The sequence below is a fragment of the Mobula hypostoma genome, chromosome 27 (genome assembly GCF_963921235.1).
Source record: "Mobula hypostoma chromosome 27, sMobHyp1.1, whole genome shotgun sequence".
Lineage (NCBI taxonomy): Eukaryota > Metazoa > Chordata > Chondrichthyes > Myliobatiformes > Myliobatidae > Mobula > Mobula hypostoma.
This window is the reverse complement of record NC_086123.1, coordinates 29,432,709-29,449,823: the sequence shown is the minus strand read 5'-3', so window position 1 is coordinate 29,449,823 and position 17,115 is coordinate 29,432,709. Positions and strand designations below refer to the sequence as shown.

Here is a 17,115-nt window from a genome sequence, read left to right as displayed (position 1 = left end):
CATATTGGAAGAACAGCAAAAAGTGGCAGATAGAATACAATGTTGGGAAATATATATAATGCATTTTGGTAAAACGAACTATAATGTGGACTATTATCCAAATAGGGAGAGAGTTCAAACATCAGAGGTGCAGAGGGACTTGGGAGTCCTTGTGCAAGACTCCCAGAAGGTTAATTTCCAGGTTGAGTCTGTGGTGAAAGAAGGCAAATGCAATATTATCATTTATTTCAAGGGGCATAGAATATAAGAGCAAGCAGATAACGCTGAGGCTTTATAAGGTACTAGTCAGGCTGCACTTAGAGTACTGTCAACAGTTTTGGACCATATACTCAGAAAGGATGCGTTGTCATTGGGTATAGTCCAGAGGAGGTTCACAAGGATGATTCTGGGAATGAAGAGCATATGAGGAGCATCAGGCAGCTTTGAGCCTGTAGTCACTGGAACTTCGAAGAATGCGTGGGGATCTCATTGAAATCTACCGAATATTGAAAGGACTAAATAGGGTGGATGTGGAGAGGATGTTCCCTATGGTGGGGGTATCCAGAACTAGAGGGCAGGGCCTCAAAATTGAGGGGCAACCTTTTAGAACTGAGGTAAGAAGAATTCTTTTTTTAAGCCAGGAAGTGGTGAACCTGTGGAATGCTCTGCCACTGACTGCAGTGCAGGCCAAGTCCATGGGTATATTGAATTTAGAAGTTGATAGTTTCCTGATCGGTCAAGGCATCAAAGGATATGGCAAGAAGGTAGGTGTATAGGGTTGAGTGGGATCTGGGATCACCCAGGATGGAATGGTGGAGCAGACTTGATGGGCTGAATGGCCTATTTCTACTCCTATGTCTTATGGTCTTATCGTTTTAAAAGATTAACATGTTTGAACTTTAGTGTGATGTACTACAACTTGCCATTAATATTTTTATTTAGAGAAATATTGTAATTGAGTTAATGAAGACAATATAGATTTATTGTTGACTTGCTGAGATGAGAGATATTTCAAAAATTACCCTATCATCACCAAAGAGGGTTCATTGGCTATTTTTGGATACAGTCATTGACAACAGGCCCTGACCTGACCTACATGTAACAACAGCCTGGGGTTTTAATTAAACTACTTGGATAAACTGTCTGTACTTTCCAGATGTTACTGGCCACCGTGGAGGTAAATTCCACAAAGCTGATGAATTTAATGTAGGTGTTTTGAAGGGCATAATAGTTATAAATATAACCATTCTGTTGACTGTTTCAAGTCAAAGCCAAGGTTCTTTTCGTTCCTGTATCTCCAGCAAGCAACAGGTGCAAAATGTAATCTCCTCACAGACTTCCACTGCTATTTTGTGTCTTTCTATTGATAGATCGATTTCTTTCCCACTGTAAGTCAGTCAGTCAGTCAATGGGTGCCGTCCCAAATCCAGGGTTGGCAGCTATGCACCTCCATCTTCTTCGATCTTGCGACAGCACCGAATGCAGCCTCTCCTCCAGTTTGTTCTTGCTGGCCGCCTTGGCACCGCCCGCCGCCGCCCTGCCAAATTTGAGCCCGAGGCCGCGTCGGCCTCCAGCCGCAGCTTCGAGCTCGGCCCTTCCTTAGTCGGAGGCCTTGGGCAGGTCCAGGCACACTGTGCAGCGCCCAAGCTCATCATATCTGTTCTAACTGAGTGCATAGCATACGATTCATAGATACATGGTGAGGCTTTAATCTCTTCCACGGAAGATGGCCGTTGGCCCACAAGGAGCTCATCCACCCTTTGTCAGGTTTTGTTTTTTTTCAGTCCTGCTGGGTGTCCTCACACCCTCCTTACCACTGTAAATACAGATGACCATAATTTGCACAAGGTCTCATGAAATAAACCCCAGTAGAAGAGAAGAGTTGAAGATATTCTACTGGAGAACAACAGACAAATAATTGCATTTATTGCAATGCTGGCTAAAGTACAGGCCTTTTTCGCTTATTGCATATGTTACCTGATTAAATGATATTCTTCCATCTTTAGTTCTTCTTTTCTTTTTTTTTTCTTTTTTGATACAAATAATAGGAGATAAATTGTTACCCTTCAAACAGTAATTGTAAAGTCCAATATTGAAATTTGACAAAACTCCCAACCATATAAAACTAACAACGGATAATACAGATCAAAAAAAAACTTTAAAAAAAAACCTGAAAAAGAAAAAAAAACCAAAACCAAAAAAAAAACCCCGACCCAAAAGAAAGACAAAATTAATCAACTAAACTAAAAGACTTGGGCAAATCTAAAAACTTAAAAATGAAAAAGAAGAAAACCTTAGTGCCGACGACTCCACTCCCCTCCAACAACAATACAGAGAAATAGAATAGGTTTGGAAATAAAGGTATTACATTAAGTGAAAATGCTGAATGAATGGCCTCCAAGTTTTTTCAAACTTGATGGAAGGGTCATAAACTGCACTTCTAATTTTCTCCAAATTCAAACACAGCATAGTTTGTGAAAACCAATGAAATACCTTAGGAGGGTTAATCTCTTTCCAATTCAATAAAATAGACCTTCTGGCCATTAAAGTAAGAAATGCAATCATCCTTCGTGATGAAGAGGTTAAATTATTTAAATCTATCATTGGTAGCCCAAAAATAGCAGTAATTGGATGCGGTTGTAAGTCTATATTTAAAACCGTTGAAATATATCAAAAATATCTTTCCAATATTTCTGCAACAGGGGACATGACCAGAACATGTGGGTTAGAGAAGCTATCTCGGAATGACATCTGTCACATGTTGGATTAATATAAGAGTAATAACGAGATAGTTTATCTTTGGACATATGGGCCCTGTGCACTACTTTAAACTGTATCAACCTATGTTTAGCACATACAGAGGATGAATTCACGAACTGAAGAATTTTTTCCCATTTTTCAGTCGGTATATTAATCTCAAGTTCTCTTTCCCAGTCAGCTTTAATTTTATTCGAAGCATCAGGACATAAATTCAAAATTATATCATATATGATTGCTACAACACTTTTCTGAGAGAGATTTAAATCTAAAATTTTTTCCAAAATATCCGTTGGATATGGATGTGGGAAATTAGGGGAAACAGTAATTAAAAAGTTCCTAATCTGTAAATAACCATCTTTAGTTCTTCAAGTACCCACCTAATTCCACTCTAATAAATGCCTGGCCCCTGCTTCAATCATGCCTTGGTCTGACAAACAAGAAAACCTGCAGATGCTGGAAATCTGAGCAACACACACGAAATGCTGGAGGAACTCAACAGGCCAGGCAGCATCTATGGAAAAAAGTACAGTTGACATTTCGGGCCGAAACTCTGTCATGCCGAAGGGTTTTGGCCTGGCCCGCTGATTTCCTTCAGCATTGTGTGTGATGTCTTGTTCTGAACCCTTTTATATTTGCTTGGTCATTGTGGGGGCTAATTCTTCATTTGAATTCTGCGGAGATAAATTTTGTTTGTAAGAACTTTGCAACTGGAACAAGAGTTCTCTGAAACCGACAGAATTAGATCATATTGGATCATCTAATGCTGTTCCAGTTGCAGTCAATAAAATTACTTATCAAGCATTAGTGGTGAGTGCTGAAGCACACTGCCAGAGGTGGTGGTAGGGGCAGATACAACAGAGAAATTTAAGAGAATCTAAGATAGCCACATGGATAAAAGGAAAATAGAGGGCTGTACAGGAGGCAAGGGTTAGATTGATCTTGAAGGCCTTGGTGAGACCACACCTGGAGTATTGTGTGCAGTTTTGGTCCCCTAATCTGAGGAAAGACATCCTTGCCATAGAGGGAGTACAAAGAAGGTTCACCTGATTGATTCCTGGGATGGCAGGACTTTCATATGATGAAAGATTGGATCGACTAGGCTTATACTCTCCGGAATTTAGAAGATTGAGAGGCGATCTGATTGAGACGTATAAAATTCTAAAGGAATTGGACAGGCTAGATGCAGGAAGATTGTTCCTGGTGTTGGGGAAGTCCAGAACGAGAGGTCACAGTTTGAGGATAAAGGGGAAGCCTTTTAGGACTGAGATGAGGAAAAACTTCTTCACACAGAGAGTGGTGAATCTGTGGAATTCTCTGCCACAGGAAACAGTTGAGGCCAGTTCATTGGCTGTACTTAAGAGGGATCCCTTGTGGTTAAAGGGATCAGGGGGTATGGAGAGAAGGCAGGTACAGGGTTCTGAGTTGGATGATCAGCCATGATCGTACTGAATGGCGGTGCAGGCTTGAAGGGCCGAATGGCCTATCCACCTATTTTCTATGTTTCTATGTTTGAAAGAGGTTAAAAGATTAGCACAACATCTTGGGCTGAAGAGCCTATTCATTGTGTGTTTGGTAAACAGTATTATTTTATCAGGTGTTGCAGATGCAACTTACAGCACAACAGTAACTGGCATTTCCAGCCGACAGTAATCACCTTGTTAATCCCATGTTTTATGTTGATACATCTGATGGTTGAAGAATGCTGGATTCAACAGCCATGATGAAGATCCAATGATTTCCATTCGATCAGCAAACATCTAGCAATAGCTTTTTGACACCAAAATCTGCAAAGATAACTTGTGATAATAAGGACCTTGTAAAATGTTTGAGAGCAATTCACAGAAATGTTATGAGACCAAGATTGACCCTGATGCATACCAGGATATATGAAAGCGGACGACAGCGTAGTGGTTAGCACACCGCTTTACAGCACTGGCGATTGAGGTTCAGTTGCCACCACCGCCTGTAAGGAGTTTGTACGTTTTCCCCGTGACCGGGTGCTCTGGTTTCCTCCCACAGTCCAAAGACGTACTGGTTAGTAAGTAAGCTGATCATTGTAAGTTGTCCTGTGATCAGGTTTAAGATTAAATTGGGGGATTGTTGGGTGGTGTGGCCTCTTCCATGTTGTATGTCAATCAATCAATCAATAAAATCTACCTAAACAGCTAGATTTAAAGGAGTTTCTCTGTGGATGATAGAGAAGAAGACAGTGAGCAGATAAGGATGAAATTCCAGGTCTTTGGGGCAAGATAGTTTAAGGCATGGGTGAGCATTTAAAACTATGATGCGCAAGAAGCACAATTTGGAGAAGTACAAAAAAATTCAGAAGATTATGGGAATGGAGAAGGATGTAAAGAAATATTGATTAACACACAAAATTCTGCAGGAACTCAGCAGGTCAGGCAGCATCTATGGAAAAGAGTAAACAGTCGACATTTCAGGCCATGACCCATCATCAGGACTGTTGAGGTCACCATGTATGGATTTGCAGAGCAGAATGAAAATGTTAAAATTGCATTTTGCTTTATGTATGGACTGGAAACCAATGTAATCACCAACTTCCAGAGCGATGGATGAACAGATCATGATGCAGATTAAGATAACACACAGCAGAATCATGGTTGAGATCAAGTTTATGAAGGGGGAAGATGCAAGGGTCTTGGGCAAACCAGGTCGGTGTCTGATCACAAGAGAGAATTTGTTGAATACTTATGAGATGGCTTTTTGAGCAGTTTGTGCTCAAGCCCACTAGAAGAAAGGTCATCTTAGATTGGGTGTTGTGTAATAACCCTGATTTTATTAGTCAGCTTAATGTAAAGGAACTCTGATTGAATTCACACTGCAATTTGAGAGGGAGAAGCATACATAAGTCACATGTACTTATACTTTATTGTTGCCAAACAATTGATACTAGAATGTACAATCATCACAGCGATATTTGATTCTGTGCTTCCCACTCTCTGGATTACAAATATTAAATATTAAAAAAATAGTAAAAAAATTAGTAAATATTAAAAATTTGAATTATAAATCATAAATAGAAAATAGAAAAACGGAAAGTAAGGTAGTGCAAAAAAAAACGAGAGGCAGGTCCGGATATTTGGAGGGTACAGCCCAGATCCGGGTCAGGATCCGTTCAGCAGTCTTATCACAGTTGGAAAGAAGCTGTTCCCAAATCTGGTCGTATGAGTCTTCAAGCTCCTGAGCCTTCTCCCGGAGGGAAGAGGGACGAAAAGTGTGTTGGCTGGGTGGGTCGTGTTCTTGATTATCCTGGCAGCACTGCTCTGAAAGTGTGCGCTGTAAAGTGAGTCCAAGGCTGGAAGATTGGTCTGTATGATGTGCTGTGTTCACGATCTTCTGCAGCTTCTTTCGGTCTTGGACAGGACAACTTCCATACCAGGTTGTGATGCACCCTAGAAGAATGCTTTCTATGGTGCATCTATAAAAATTAGTGAGGGTTTTAGGGGACAGGCCAAATTTCTTTAGTTTTCTCAGGAAGCAAAGGCGCTGGTGGGCCTTCTTGGCAGTGAGCTCTGCTTGGTTGGACCAAGTCAGGTCATTTGTGATATTGACCCCGAGGAACTTAAAGCTTTTGACCTGTTCCACTTGCGCACCACCGATGTAAATTGGGTCGTGCGGTCCGCTACTCAGTATCGCCATGGAATAAAGGGAATTAAGGAGGCATGAGAGAGGAGTTTACCCACGTGGCTTGGAGGGGGATACTGGCCAGGGTGACGGCAGAACAGAGGTGGCTGAAGTTTCTGGGAATAGGTCACAGGACTCAGAATAGATATATCCCACAAAAGTTGTTGTTCTCAATTGGCAGGGCTAGGCAACAGCGGCTGACAAGGGCAGTTAAGGACTGCATAAAAGCCAAGGAAAGGGTATATAAGGTAGCAAAAGTGAGTGGGAAGTTGGATGATTGGGAAGCCTTTAAAATGCAAAAAAACGCAACTAAAAACGCTGTAAGAAGTGAAGAGGTGAAATATGAGGGCAAACTAGCCAATTATATAAATCAGGATACTAACATTTTTTTCAGTTATATAAAGAATAAAAGGGAGGTGAGAGTTGATATTGAACCACTGGAAAATGATGCTGGTGAGGTAGTAATGGGGGACAAAGAAATGGCAGATGAACTTAATACGTTCTTTGGTTCAGTCATTACTGTGGAAGACACTAGCTGTATGCCAGTGGTCCATGAGTACCAGGGAGCAGGACTGAGTGCCGTTGCTATAACAAACAAAAAAAGTGCTAGGCAAACTAAAAGGTGATAAGCTGGATGAGTCACCTGGACCAGATGGACTACATCCCAGAGTCCCGAGAGAGATTGCTGAAGAGATAACAGATGCATTGGTCATGATCTTTCAAGGATCACTTGATTCTGGCATGGTCCCAGAGGACTGGAAGATTGCAAATGTCACTCCACTCTTTAAGAAGGGAGGAAGCCGAAGGAAAGGAAATTATAGGCCAGTTAGTCTAACCTCAGTAGTTGGGAAAGTGTTGAAGTCCATTATTAAGGAGGATATTTCATGGTACTTGGAGACGAATGATAAAATAAGTCAAAGTCAGAGTGGTTTCTGTAAAGGGGAATTGTGCCTGACAAATCAGTTAGAATTCTTCGATGAAGTAGCAAGCAGGGTGGACAAAGGAGAGGCAGTGGATGTCATTTACTTGGATTTTCAGAAGGCATTTGATAAGGTGCCACACATGAGGTTGCTTAACAAGATAAAATCCTATGGCGTTACAAGAAAGTCACCGACATGGATAAAGGAATGGGTGACAGGCAGGATGCAGCAAGTGAGAATAAAGGGGGCCTTTTGTGGTTGGCTGCCAGTGACTTGTGCTGTTCTTCAGGGGTCAGTTTTGGGACTGCTACTTTTCACATTGTTTGTCAATGACTTAGATAGTGGAACTGATGGCTTTGTAGCACAGTTTGCAATTGATGTAAAGATAGGTGGAGGGGCAGGTAGTGCTGTGGAATCCCAGCAGGACTTAGACAAATTGGAAGAATGGGCAAAAAAGTGGCAGATGGGATATAGTGTTGGGAAATGTATGAGAACGTATTTTGGTAAAAGGAACAATAGTGCAGATTATTACCTAAATGGGAAAAAAATTCAAATGTCAGAGGTGCAAAGGGACTTAGGAGTCCTCGTGCAAGACTCCCAGAAGGTTAATTCACAGGTTGAATCTGTGGTACAGAAGGCAAATGCAATATTGGCATTTATTTCAAGGGGAATAAAATATAAAAACAAGGAGATAATTCTGAAGCTTTATAAACACTAGTCAGGATGCACTTGGAATATTGTCAACAATTTTTCCTGAAAAGATGCATTGTCATTGGAGAGAGTCCAGAGGAGGTTCATGAGGATGATCCCAGGAATGAAGGGGTTAACATGCAAGGATACTTTGGCAGCTTTGGGCCTGTACTCACTGGAATTTAGAGGAATGTGTGGGGATCCCATTGAAACTGACCGAATGTTGAAAGGACTAGATAAGGTGGACATGGAGAGGATGTTTCTTATGGTGGGGGTATCCAGAACTAGAGGGCACAACCTCAAAACTGAGAGGCAACCTCTTAGAACAGAATTAAGGAGGAATTCTTTTAGCCAGAGAGTGGTGAATCTGTGGAATATTCTGCCACAGACTGTGGTGGAGGCCAAGTCCATGTGTATATTCAAGGTGGAAGTTGATGAATTCCTGATTGGTTGGGGCATCAAGAGATATGGTGAGAGGGCAGGTGTATGGGGTAGAATGGGATGTGGGATCAGCCGTGATGAAATGGCGCTGCAGATTCAATGGGCTGAATGGCCTACTTCTGCTCCTATGTCTTATGGTCTTATAAACAATCAACAATGGAGCACCTTTGTCCAGAAGACAGTGAAACCAGTTTGAAGATTATGGTAGATGTACAGAGGCAGTAGCACACACATGGTGAATTGCAGAGGTGGAAACAGATGGGCAGGTTGAAAGAATGGATATGTGAATGGAATCTCATTGATGGATCAGGTAAGATCAATAATACAGACAAGAACTCTGAAAGGAATGAATTATGAACAATCAGAAAAACTCTTCATGCAAGACTGGACCTTTATCCCGGCCTCCATAATTCACAATCCACCTGGATATCTCCCTTTAGCCTCAACATTTCTGGTTGTTATTTGTCACTAAGTGCCTAAATGACATTGCCCATCTCAGCTTTACCACAGCACTTACTCACTCTGACCTGTCCTTTCTGAATCTGCAACATGTTGTCCACTGAGGACTAACCTCGGTAACATCATCAAACCTGACAATAAGGGCGGTGCTGTTGTGGTTTGGTGAGCTGGTCTCTATTTCACAGATACCTCCCTCTGGACTATGCCCCCACCACTAAGTGTCAGATCATTGTTAACTAAAAGCTCACTGGCTTCATTTCCTTCATAGTCTCCAGTTTTATGGTCATTCTATCCCACATAGCCCACCTTCAGCTCCTGTCCAAGATTCACAGGATCTGTGAGGACTGTGTATGTACACCCATCGTTTCAATATGCCTTTGCCCCATTCAGCATTTCTTCCTACCTTGACCCTATCCTTTCTCCCCCTGTCCGATCCCTTCCCATTTATGTTTGTAACACCATTCCATATGCAACTTCGACAGTTTCCAGCTAAGTATGAGGGTCCTTCAACTGTTCCTTGACCAAAGGCCCAGCTGGTTCCTCTCCACCAACTCACTTACTTGCCTGGCTAACCTCATGTAAAATTGAACAATTTATCATTCAATTTTACATATTTCTGAGTAGTGGACAATATTTTGGGCGTCCCCAGCATTCTCCTCTTGATTTCATGTCTCGGGAACAGTTCTGACCTACATTTTACTTCTTTTAGCACAATCCCTCATTTATTTTCTTTCTCTTTAACCTTCCTCATTCACCCATTGGCCAGCACCCCTGGCTTCACTGCATCTGTTCCCAGAATGAGGCTTTCCTTTCTAGGATAACAGAGATGTCCTCCTTCTTCAAAGAATGGGGTTTCTCTTCCTCCACTATTAATGCTGCCCTCACCCGTACCTCTTCCATTTCCTGGACATCGGCCCTCACCCCTTCCCACCACCTTAACAGGGATAGAGTTCCTCTTGTTACACCTACCATCCCATGAGCCTCTGCACCTTACATCATCATCAATGGGACCCTACCACCAAATACGTCTTTACCACCGCCCCCCCACCCTTCACTTTCCACAGGGATTGCTCCTTCCATGATTCTCTTGATAAGTCGTCTCTCCCCACTAATCTCCCTCCTGGCACTTATCCCTGCAAGCGACAGAAATGCTACACCTGCCTATTCACTTCCTCCCTCACAACCATTCGGGGCCCCAAACAGTCCTTCCAGGTGAGGCTGAACTTCACCTGCCAATCTGTCGGTGTCTGGCGTTCCCAGTGCAGCATCCTCTACATTAGTGAAACCTGATGCAGACTTGGGGACTAGTTTGTCAAGAACCTTTACTCCGTCCACAACAAGCAGGATTTCCTGGTGGCCAAGAATTTTCGTTCCAATCCACATTCTCATTCTAACATGACCTCCTCTACTACCACAATGAGGCCACTCTGAGGTGGAGGAGCAACACCTCATATTCCATTTGGGTAGCCTCCAACCTGATGGCATGAACATTGATATCTCCAACTTTTAGTAACTTTTCCCCTTCCCTCTTCTTCAGTTCCACAATCTTCCCCCTCCTTACCTCTTCTCTGCCACTTACCAGCCTATCACCTCTCCCTCCTTCCCTTCCTCCCATGGTTTACTCTCCTCTCCCATCAGATTCCTTCTTCTTGAGTCCTTTACCTTTTTCACCTATCACCTCCCAGCTTCTTACTTCATTCCCCCCCCCACCCACCTGACTTCACCTATCATCTACAAGAAAAAAATCTGCAGATACTGGAAATCCAAGGCACACACACACAAAATGCTGGAGGAACTCAGCAGGGCAGGCAACATCTATGGATATGAGTAAACAGTCAACGTATTGGGCCAAGACCATTTATTCTTTTCCATAAATGCTGCCTGGCCTGCTGAGTTCCTCCAGCATTTTGTGTGTGGGGGGGGCTTGGATTTCCAGCATCTGCAGATTTTTTCATCTTTTCTAGCTTTTTCTCATTCCCCCACCCCATACCTACTTATTCTGGCTTCTTCCTCCTGCCTTTCCGGTCCTGATAAAGTGTCTTGGCCTGAAATGGCAACTGTTTATTCATTTCCATCAACTGCTGCCCGACCTGCTGAGTTTCTCCAGCATTTTGTGCGTGTTGCTCTGGATATCTGCAGGATCCCTTGCGTCTTGGACAAGCAGTATAAATAGATTGTTTTGACAGTGCTCGCAAAACCACCATGCCAGTAAGAAGTTTAAGTTGCTTTCATTCCTGGCATCATGGTGTTAACGTTGCTAAATTGTGTTTTATGTAGCAGCCAGCTCATTGACCTTGTAAAATCATGTTCTGTACTTTTCCGGAAAATTGTGAATGTGACAAACTGCTACACTGGCTTGTACCCCAGCTGTATTTAGTACTTACAGCTGTAAGATTATATTTTTATAGGACTTTGGGCACTGATGCAGCTGGTAAAATAACAAGTGTCCTTGTCCTACTCAGGTCAGGCCTGGTTTCTGTGAATGGGCCTGCTGGCTTGGGAGTACAAATAAGAACAAAGAAAATGAAATTCATTAGAAAGGCTTAAGCTGGCTCCAAATAAGCAGGCAATGAAATAGTTGTAGGATATAAAAACATGGGGTTGTTTCGAAAGCAATTAACCTCAGCAGGAATGAAGCTTTGAAAAACCATATGGTCACACAAGGAAATATAGCTATTCATAAAAACAAGACTGTTTATTACAAATGATCTTAGATGGAATGCAATTTTGCATCAAAGAGATGATTTGTTATGATCAGACACCAACTGGGGCAGAGGTCTCATCTCAGGTTAATTAAGAAGTGAAAGTTAAATGTAGATTGGTCAAGAAAATGCTCATGTGTAACTTCAGAAGTGGATTATACAGGTCACATGCAACTATAACTGGAGTTTAATAATCGGTGACTTGATTTTAAGTCATCTTGGCACCCTGTCTCTGTGCCTTTCTTGCATATACTGTAATAAACCCATCTTGACTGATGGGTGATTAAGTTCCAAGACCTCAATTCTGGCATCCATCTTTGTTCAGATACAGCCAACTAAATGTCAACATCACTTTGAAAAATTAGCAGTTTGTTCTTCTCTTCTCCCTGTAGCTACTTCATTCCCATCCTACCGTGAAATTTATAACAAGCAATTAAATTGTAGGCACAAGAGATTCTGTAGATGCTGGAAATCCAGAGCAACACACACAAAATGCTACAAGAACTCAGCAAGTCAGGGAGTATCTATGGAAGTGAATAAACAGTCAACGTTTTGGACGGAGACCCTTCATCAGGACTGGAGAGAAAGGGGTCAGAAGCCAGAATAAAAAGGTGGAGTGAGGGGAAGTTGTACAAGCTGGCAGGTTATAGGTGAGCAGGACACACAAAATACTGAATGAGCTCAGCATTCATAGAAAAGAGTAAACAGTCAATATTTCAGGCTAAGACCCTTCATCGCCTAATAGATGAGACCAGGTGGGGGTGGGGGAAGGTAAGTGGGGGAGGGAGGGAAGAAAGAAGCTGGGAAGGGAGGGGTGGAAGAGATAAAGGGCTGAAGAAGAAGGAATCTAAAGGGAGAGGACACTGGACTGTGGAAGGAAAGGAAAGAGCAGGGGAACCTGCAGTAGGTGATGGACAAACGAGAAGGGGTGGGAAGGGAAGCAAAACGACAAATGGAAAAGAAAAGGGAAAGGGTGGGAGGGCTGAGAAGTTGGAGAAACAGATATTTATGCCATCTGGCTGGAGGCTACATCAGACAGAATAAGAGGTGCTGCCCCTCCAACCTGAGTTTGAATTAGAACAACGATTTTGGGCACAAGGCAGAAATGTGGAAGTGGGGATTTGGGAAACTATTGTATTTTCATCCCTCAATCTTTTCTGCCTTCGGTTCGTTTAAGCTTTATACAATAAATATACAGACATTGCTTTCTTTAGAATCAATCCAGTAGTACCTTTTCTTGGGTTTCTCCTTGGAGCTTCAGTAGTTAAACTTTATCACACGGTGGTAAACGCCCCGACCGGTACGCCTACTTTCAAAAGGAAAATGACCATATTTGAGAACCGGGCGTTAGCCACCTCACTAACGTAAAAGCCCAATCAAAGAGCGACGCGAGTTACTTGAACGCAGTGAAGGGGAATTCTCTTTAAATGAAGGAGTTAGCATGGTGATCAAAGGTGCGGAGATTGAAGCTGGGCGAGAAACCAGCTGACGCCCCGAGAAGGAGACTTCAGAAATCTGCACAGGTGAGAGCACAGATCCGATACAATATGCAGAGAGCTGTGAAAAGCTGTGAGTAAAAGGCCCAAAACACCCGTGTTACAGAAAATTCGAGTGAAAAACATGCGAGAAAATAATCATAAACTGGGTGGTGAAGATTCCGGTGAGGGAGAGGAGGGAGTGGGATAGAGATGATAAAAAGAAAATGTTGATGATTCAATGAGCAACTTAATTAGGAACTTTGCTTAAAGGACTCTGAACAATCCCTTGGACCTGTGACAAGAGAGTTAAGATACTACACCCACCATCAGTTCTTTAGTAAAGCACAGTGCATGCAGATTTTTCGTAATGTTGCGAACGAATGCAGATCAAAGAGGCTGGGGTTTAATAGCCCGTCTTAAAGATTAGCTTTTTACTACGAAACAGCGCCAGTACAACGATTTCTTCAACATGTCTTGCAAGGTAAGGGAGGGGCAGTGAGCCCTGTTCGCTTCTCTTGATCGGTATTTAGTGACTCATGCTGAGGTATGGGTGTGTCAAGATATCAGATTTGGGGTTGGCTGTGCATCTTCGCCCGGGGTTGTATTTATAGCACATTAAAGCAAACTGGCTTCACCAATTTTTTATTCACATGACAGACTACATTCTTTTCGCTTGTCTTTAGATTATATAATTGACACAATTTTCTATCTAAAACGCACATAATGTGGTTTGCTGGTTTGATTGGCAACATACAACAAAACTCTGAACAACTATCCAACTATTTGGAAATGCCAATGGTTTTGGTGTTTGGCTTAGCAAGCCATGGTTGCCGTTCTCACTCTTTGCTTTCCTGAGTTCCAGTTGTTTCGCTCCCTTGAAATTTAGCTGGTTAACCGGAAAAACAAGTGGTGAGTTAGAAGTATTGGGGTACTAATAGAAATACTATTCTATAATCTGGTAAACCTTCCAGCCTCGATGTAGTTTTGAATGTGCTTGGACAATTAAAGTTTAGCTGCATTGATTGAGTTTTACAAACTGCACTGGTAAAATATATCTTGTTGCCATCCATCTTGCCGCCTGAAGGTACAGTGGAAGACATTGATGTGCTTTGAGGGTTTAATGTTTTGCTGTCATTCACTCTTCGGGGGTTTTCTTCTGTTTTGTGGATGTCTGTGAAGAGTAAGTATTTTAAGTTGTATCCTGTAGGCATTCTCTGATATTAAGTGGAACCATTGCTTTGCAGAAATGAAATTTTAGTGTAAAAATCTTGGAGTATACAGTGTTACTGAAGTTTGAATTGCTGAAGGAAAATAAGTGCTTAAAAAGTTGAAGAAGAATTGATGCTGATTCAAACAAGTTCCATAAATTTGTGTTGTAATATCCTTAATTGTATTTATTTCAACCTGTATTTAAACTTTGAAAGAATCTTGTATTTATGGTAGTGACAGTTTGGAACCCTTTAAAAAATTTATCAGTTCACATTCAAGAAGCAAGCTGTCTGCTTTTTTTCCCTGTCTTGAATTGAATTCACAGAATTCAGAGCTTATATTGCTATATTGAGATAGGCAATATAAGCTCAGATGAATTCTGTAAATCGTTGACGTTCTTGCTGATTTCTTCCATCTGTGTATCAGTATCCCTTTTGACTGTTGCCTATCACTTGCTCACTAGAGATGAGTCAAGGGATGAATTAGTTGCCATCTCTCACAGCCACCTCTTTCTTAAGGAACTGAGTTTTGTATTAGAAGTTAGCTAATCAGTCTGAATTATAATAGGTAGTAGTAAAAGTTATCCCATGCTTTTAGTTGAATGTGGCAGAGTCTCTTGGGGAAAAATATTGATATGATGGGCTGCTCTGTTTTTTAAAAAAAAAATCAGAAGATGGAGGGTGTATACTTGCTGTCTGTGCTAGTTTTAAAGATATACTGGTAGAAGAGTGCACTTTTGCAACAGTTGCTGGAAAACTGGCACACCCAGTGAAATTATTTTTGCATTGATAGTGATAAACGTTTATGCAACTGACCTCACCTTTTTTAAAAGATGCACACACATACATTCTTTTTGACTGCACTAATACGTATAATGAAGATCTTGAATGTTTGCTATTTAGCATATCAGCCTTGCTTGCTTGCCAGAGTTCTGCACCAATCTCATGTCATAGGAGTGAGGTGTGCAGTGAAACTTGGAGTAATGGAAGTAGTACTGCAGCTTCTTAATATGCTGTTTGCAGTGACTTACACATGGTTCTAGCATGCTTTCCTAGCCTGCAACACTGGAAGCTCATACATATCAATTCTCGTTTCCTAAATATCAATATTTGGGCAATTACAAACCTTACTCCCACCTTCTTTTCCTCGTAAATGATGTCACCCCTCCCTTTTTCTATCCTACCCGCCTGTGTTTCATGGTTGTGAACAACCCACAGTGACACTATAAATCACTGGAGAAATGTCTTGCAAATGAATTGACAACAAAGGAGAACCTCAGTTAGCATCCTTTCAGGCTAACATCTCCAGCAACAAGGATCTGATCACATTTGGTCAGCTATGACTTACTTGTAGACTATATAACCCGTATACCAAACGCTCAACATCTCTATCAGAGGATGTGATTTCTAAGATGACATAGAGAATGCTTTAAGGGCATTCTCAAAACACATTGAGAGGGTAGAGAATTGTGGATGGGGAGGGAAGAAATTGAAATACTCTCACTGATTCATGGAGTGTGATTGCTCAGAGTGGTGGAGTGTCCAGGAAGGCATGGAGATCTTTAGTCTTGATGCCAGGAGAATGTGCAGACATCAGGAGGAGTGCACAATTTCCCAAGCTATCTGCCTACATGCCTGGCCCATCTCTGATAAAGTATAGTGATTCACCTCAGAGAAAGCAAATCAGGTTCAGCACAGAAGGATTACCTCAAAAAAAAAAGACAAATTTGAACCACCAAGGAAATGGGAAAACAATATAGAAAATTTTGTGAATTCTTCTTGAGATGCCAGTTCTATTTTTCAATTTATTTGTTGAATAAGACTTTGGAAATTCCCTCTACTTGGATCCTCTTATGATGTTGCAGATTTTTTTCTTAAACTGATTTGGAGGTCAAATGTGAAATCAAGGATATACTCTCCATTACTGATGTTGGACAAGTTAGAGAGGGTGGAACAGCTAAGCACATTGGGGGACTGTACCAAGCTGATAGAGTTACAAAATAAGAGGTTAGTCATTTAAAAAAAAAGTATACAATAATTTATTCTCACAGAAGATAATGAATTGCTGGAATTTTGTGCCACAGAAGGTGGTGAGGCTAGATCATTAGAAATATTTAGGATGGAGACAGATAAATGTTTGACTGATTCAAGAATTGATGGCACAAAATGAGTCCAGCATCGATCAGCCATGATCATATTGGAAAGTGGGTCAAAGATATGGGCCTTGATAGTCTCCTCCTCTCCTATTTTCCCGTGTTCTTGCGAGGTAGTTGGTTGCCTTCAGGCTTCATATAGAAGCTTGGACTGAACTTTCATTCTTCTATTTTTGCTAACAATCTGAGCATAAATGATAAAAAGAAGTGCCAGTAATTGGTCTGGATGTCACTTGGAGTAAAGATGTAAAAGCTGGAAGGAACCATTGCAGGTTGGGTTTTGTGATGATGGTTGACTTGATAAGAATGGAAATGGACAAGTATGGAGACATTGGAGGAGGATGGTGTAGTCAGCTGTATCTAAGGCTTCAAGCAGGTAAGGATGGCTAAGGAATGTGAATTACTTTTAACACTGAATGTCATTAGTAATTTTGGTCATAGTTTCTGTATTTTGCCAGGTTACAGAAATTTCCAGGTAAGGTATGGAATTCTAGTTAAGATGCACATCAATTATAGGAGGGTGCCACATTATAGAGGACCTTGGAGAGGGAAGAAAGGTTCGAACTGGTGTGGTAGTTTGCAGAAGACGATGTAGGTTGTGGCTTTTGAGGAAGGACCAATGATTGAAAACTCCATAGATTATCCACCCTTTCCTTCTAATCTCAGCTAATCTCAATGCT

At 41.6% G+C, this 17,115-nt stretch overlaps 1 protein-coding gene and 1 long non-coding RNA gene across 2 annotated transcripts in view; one reads left to right on the top strand and one right to left on the bottom strand.

The window, feature by feature from the left end:
• LOC134338453 (uncharacterized) overlaps positions 1 to 13,576 on the bottom strand; it is a 44,230-nt gene extending 30,654 nt beyond the window's left edge. The window contains exons 1-3 of the long non-coding RNA XR_010016229.1: positions 13,399 to 13,576; positions 12,828 to 12,905; positions 4,394 to 4,523 (exon numbers count right to left, since the gene is read on the bottom strand). This is a non-coding gene — a long non-coding RNA (uncharacterized LOC134338453). The remainder of the gene's footprint in view (positions 1 to 4,393; positions 4,524 to 12,827; positions 12,906 to 13,398) is intronic.
• Positions 12,980 to 17,115, top strand: part of LOC134338450 (clustered mitochondria protein homolog) — a 97,786-nt gene continuing 93,650 nt past the window's right edge. The window contains exon 1 of the mRNA XM_063034268.1: positions 12,980 to 13,119. The gene's annotated coding sequence lies outside the window, so the exon portion shown is untranslated. The remainder of the gene's footprint in view (positions 13,120 to 17,115) is intronic.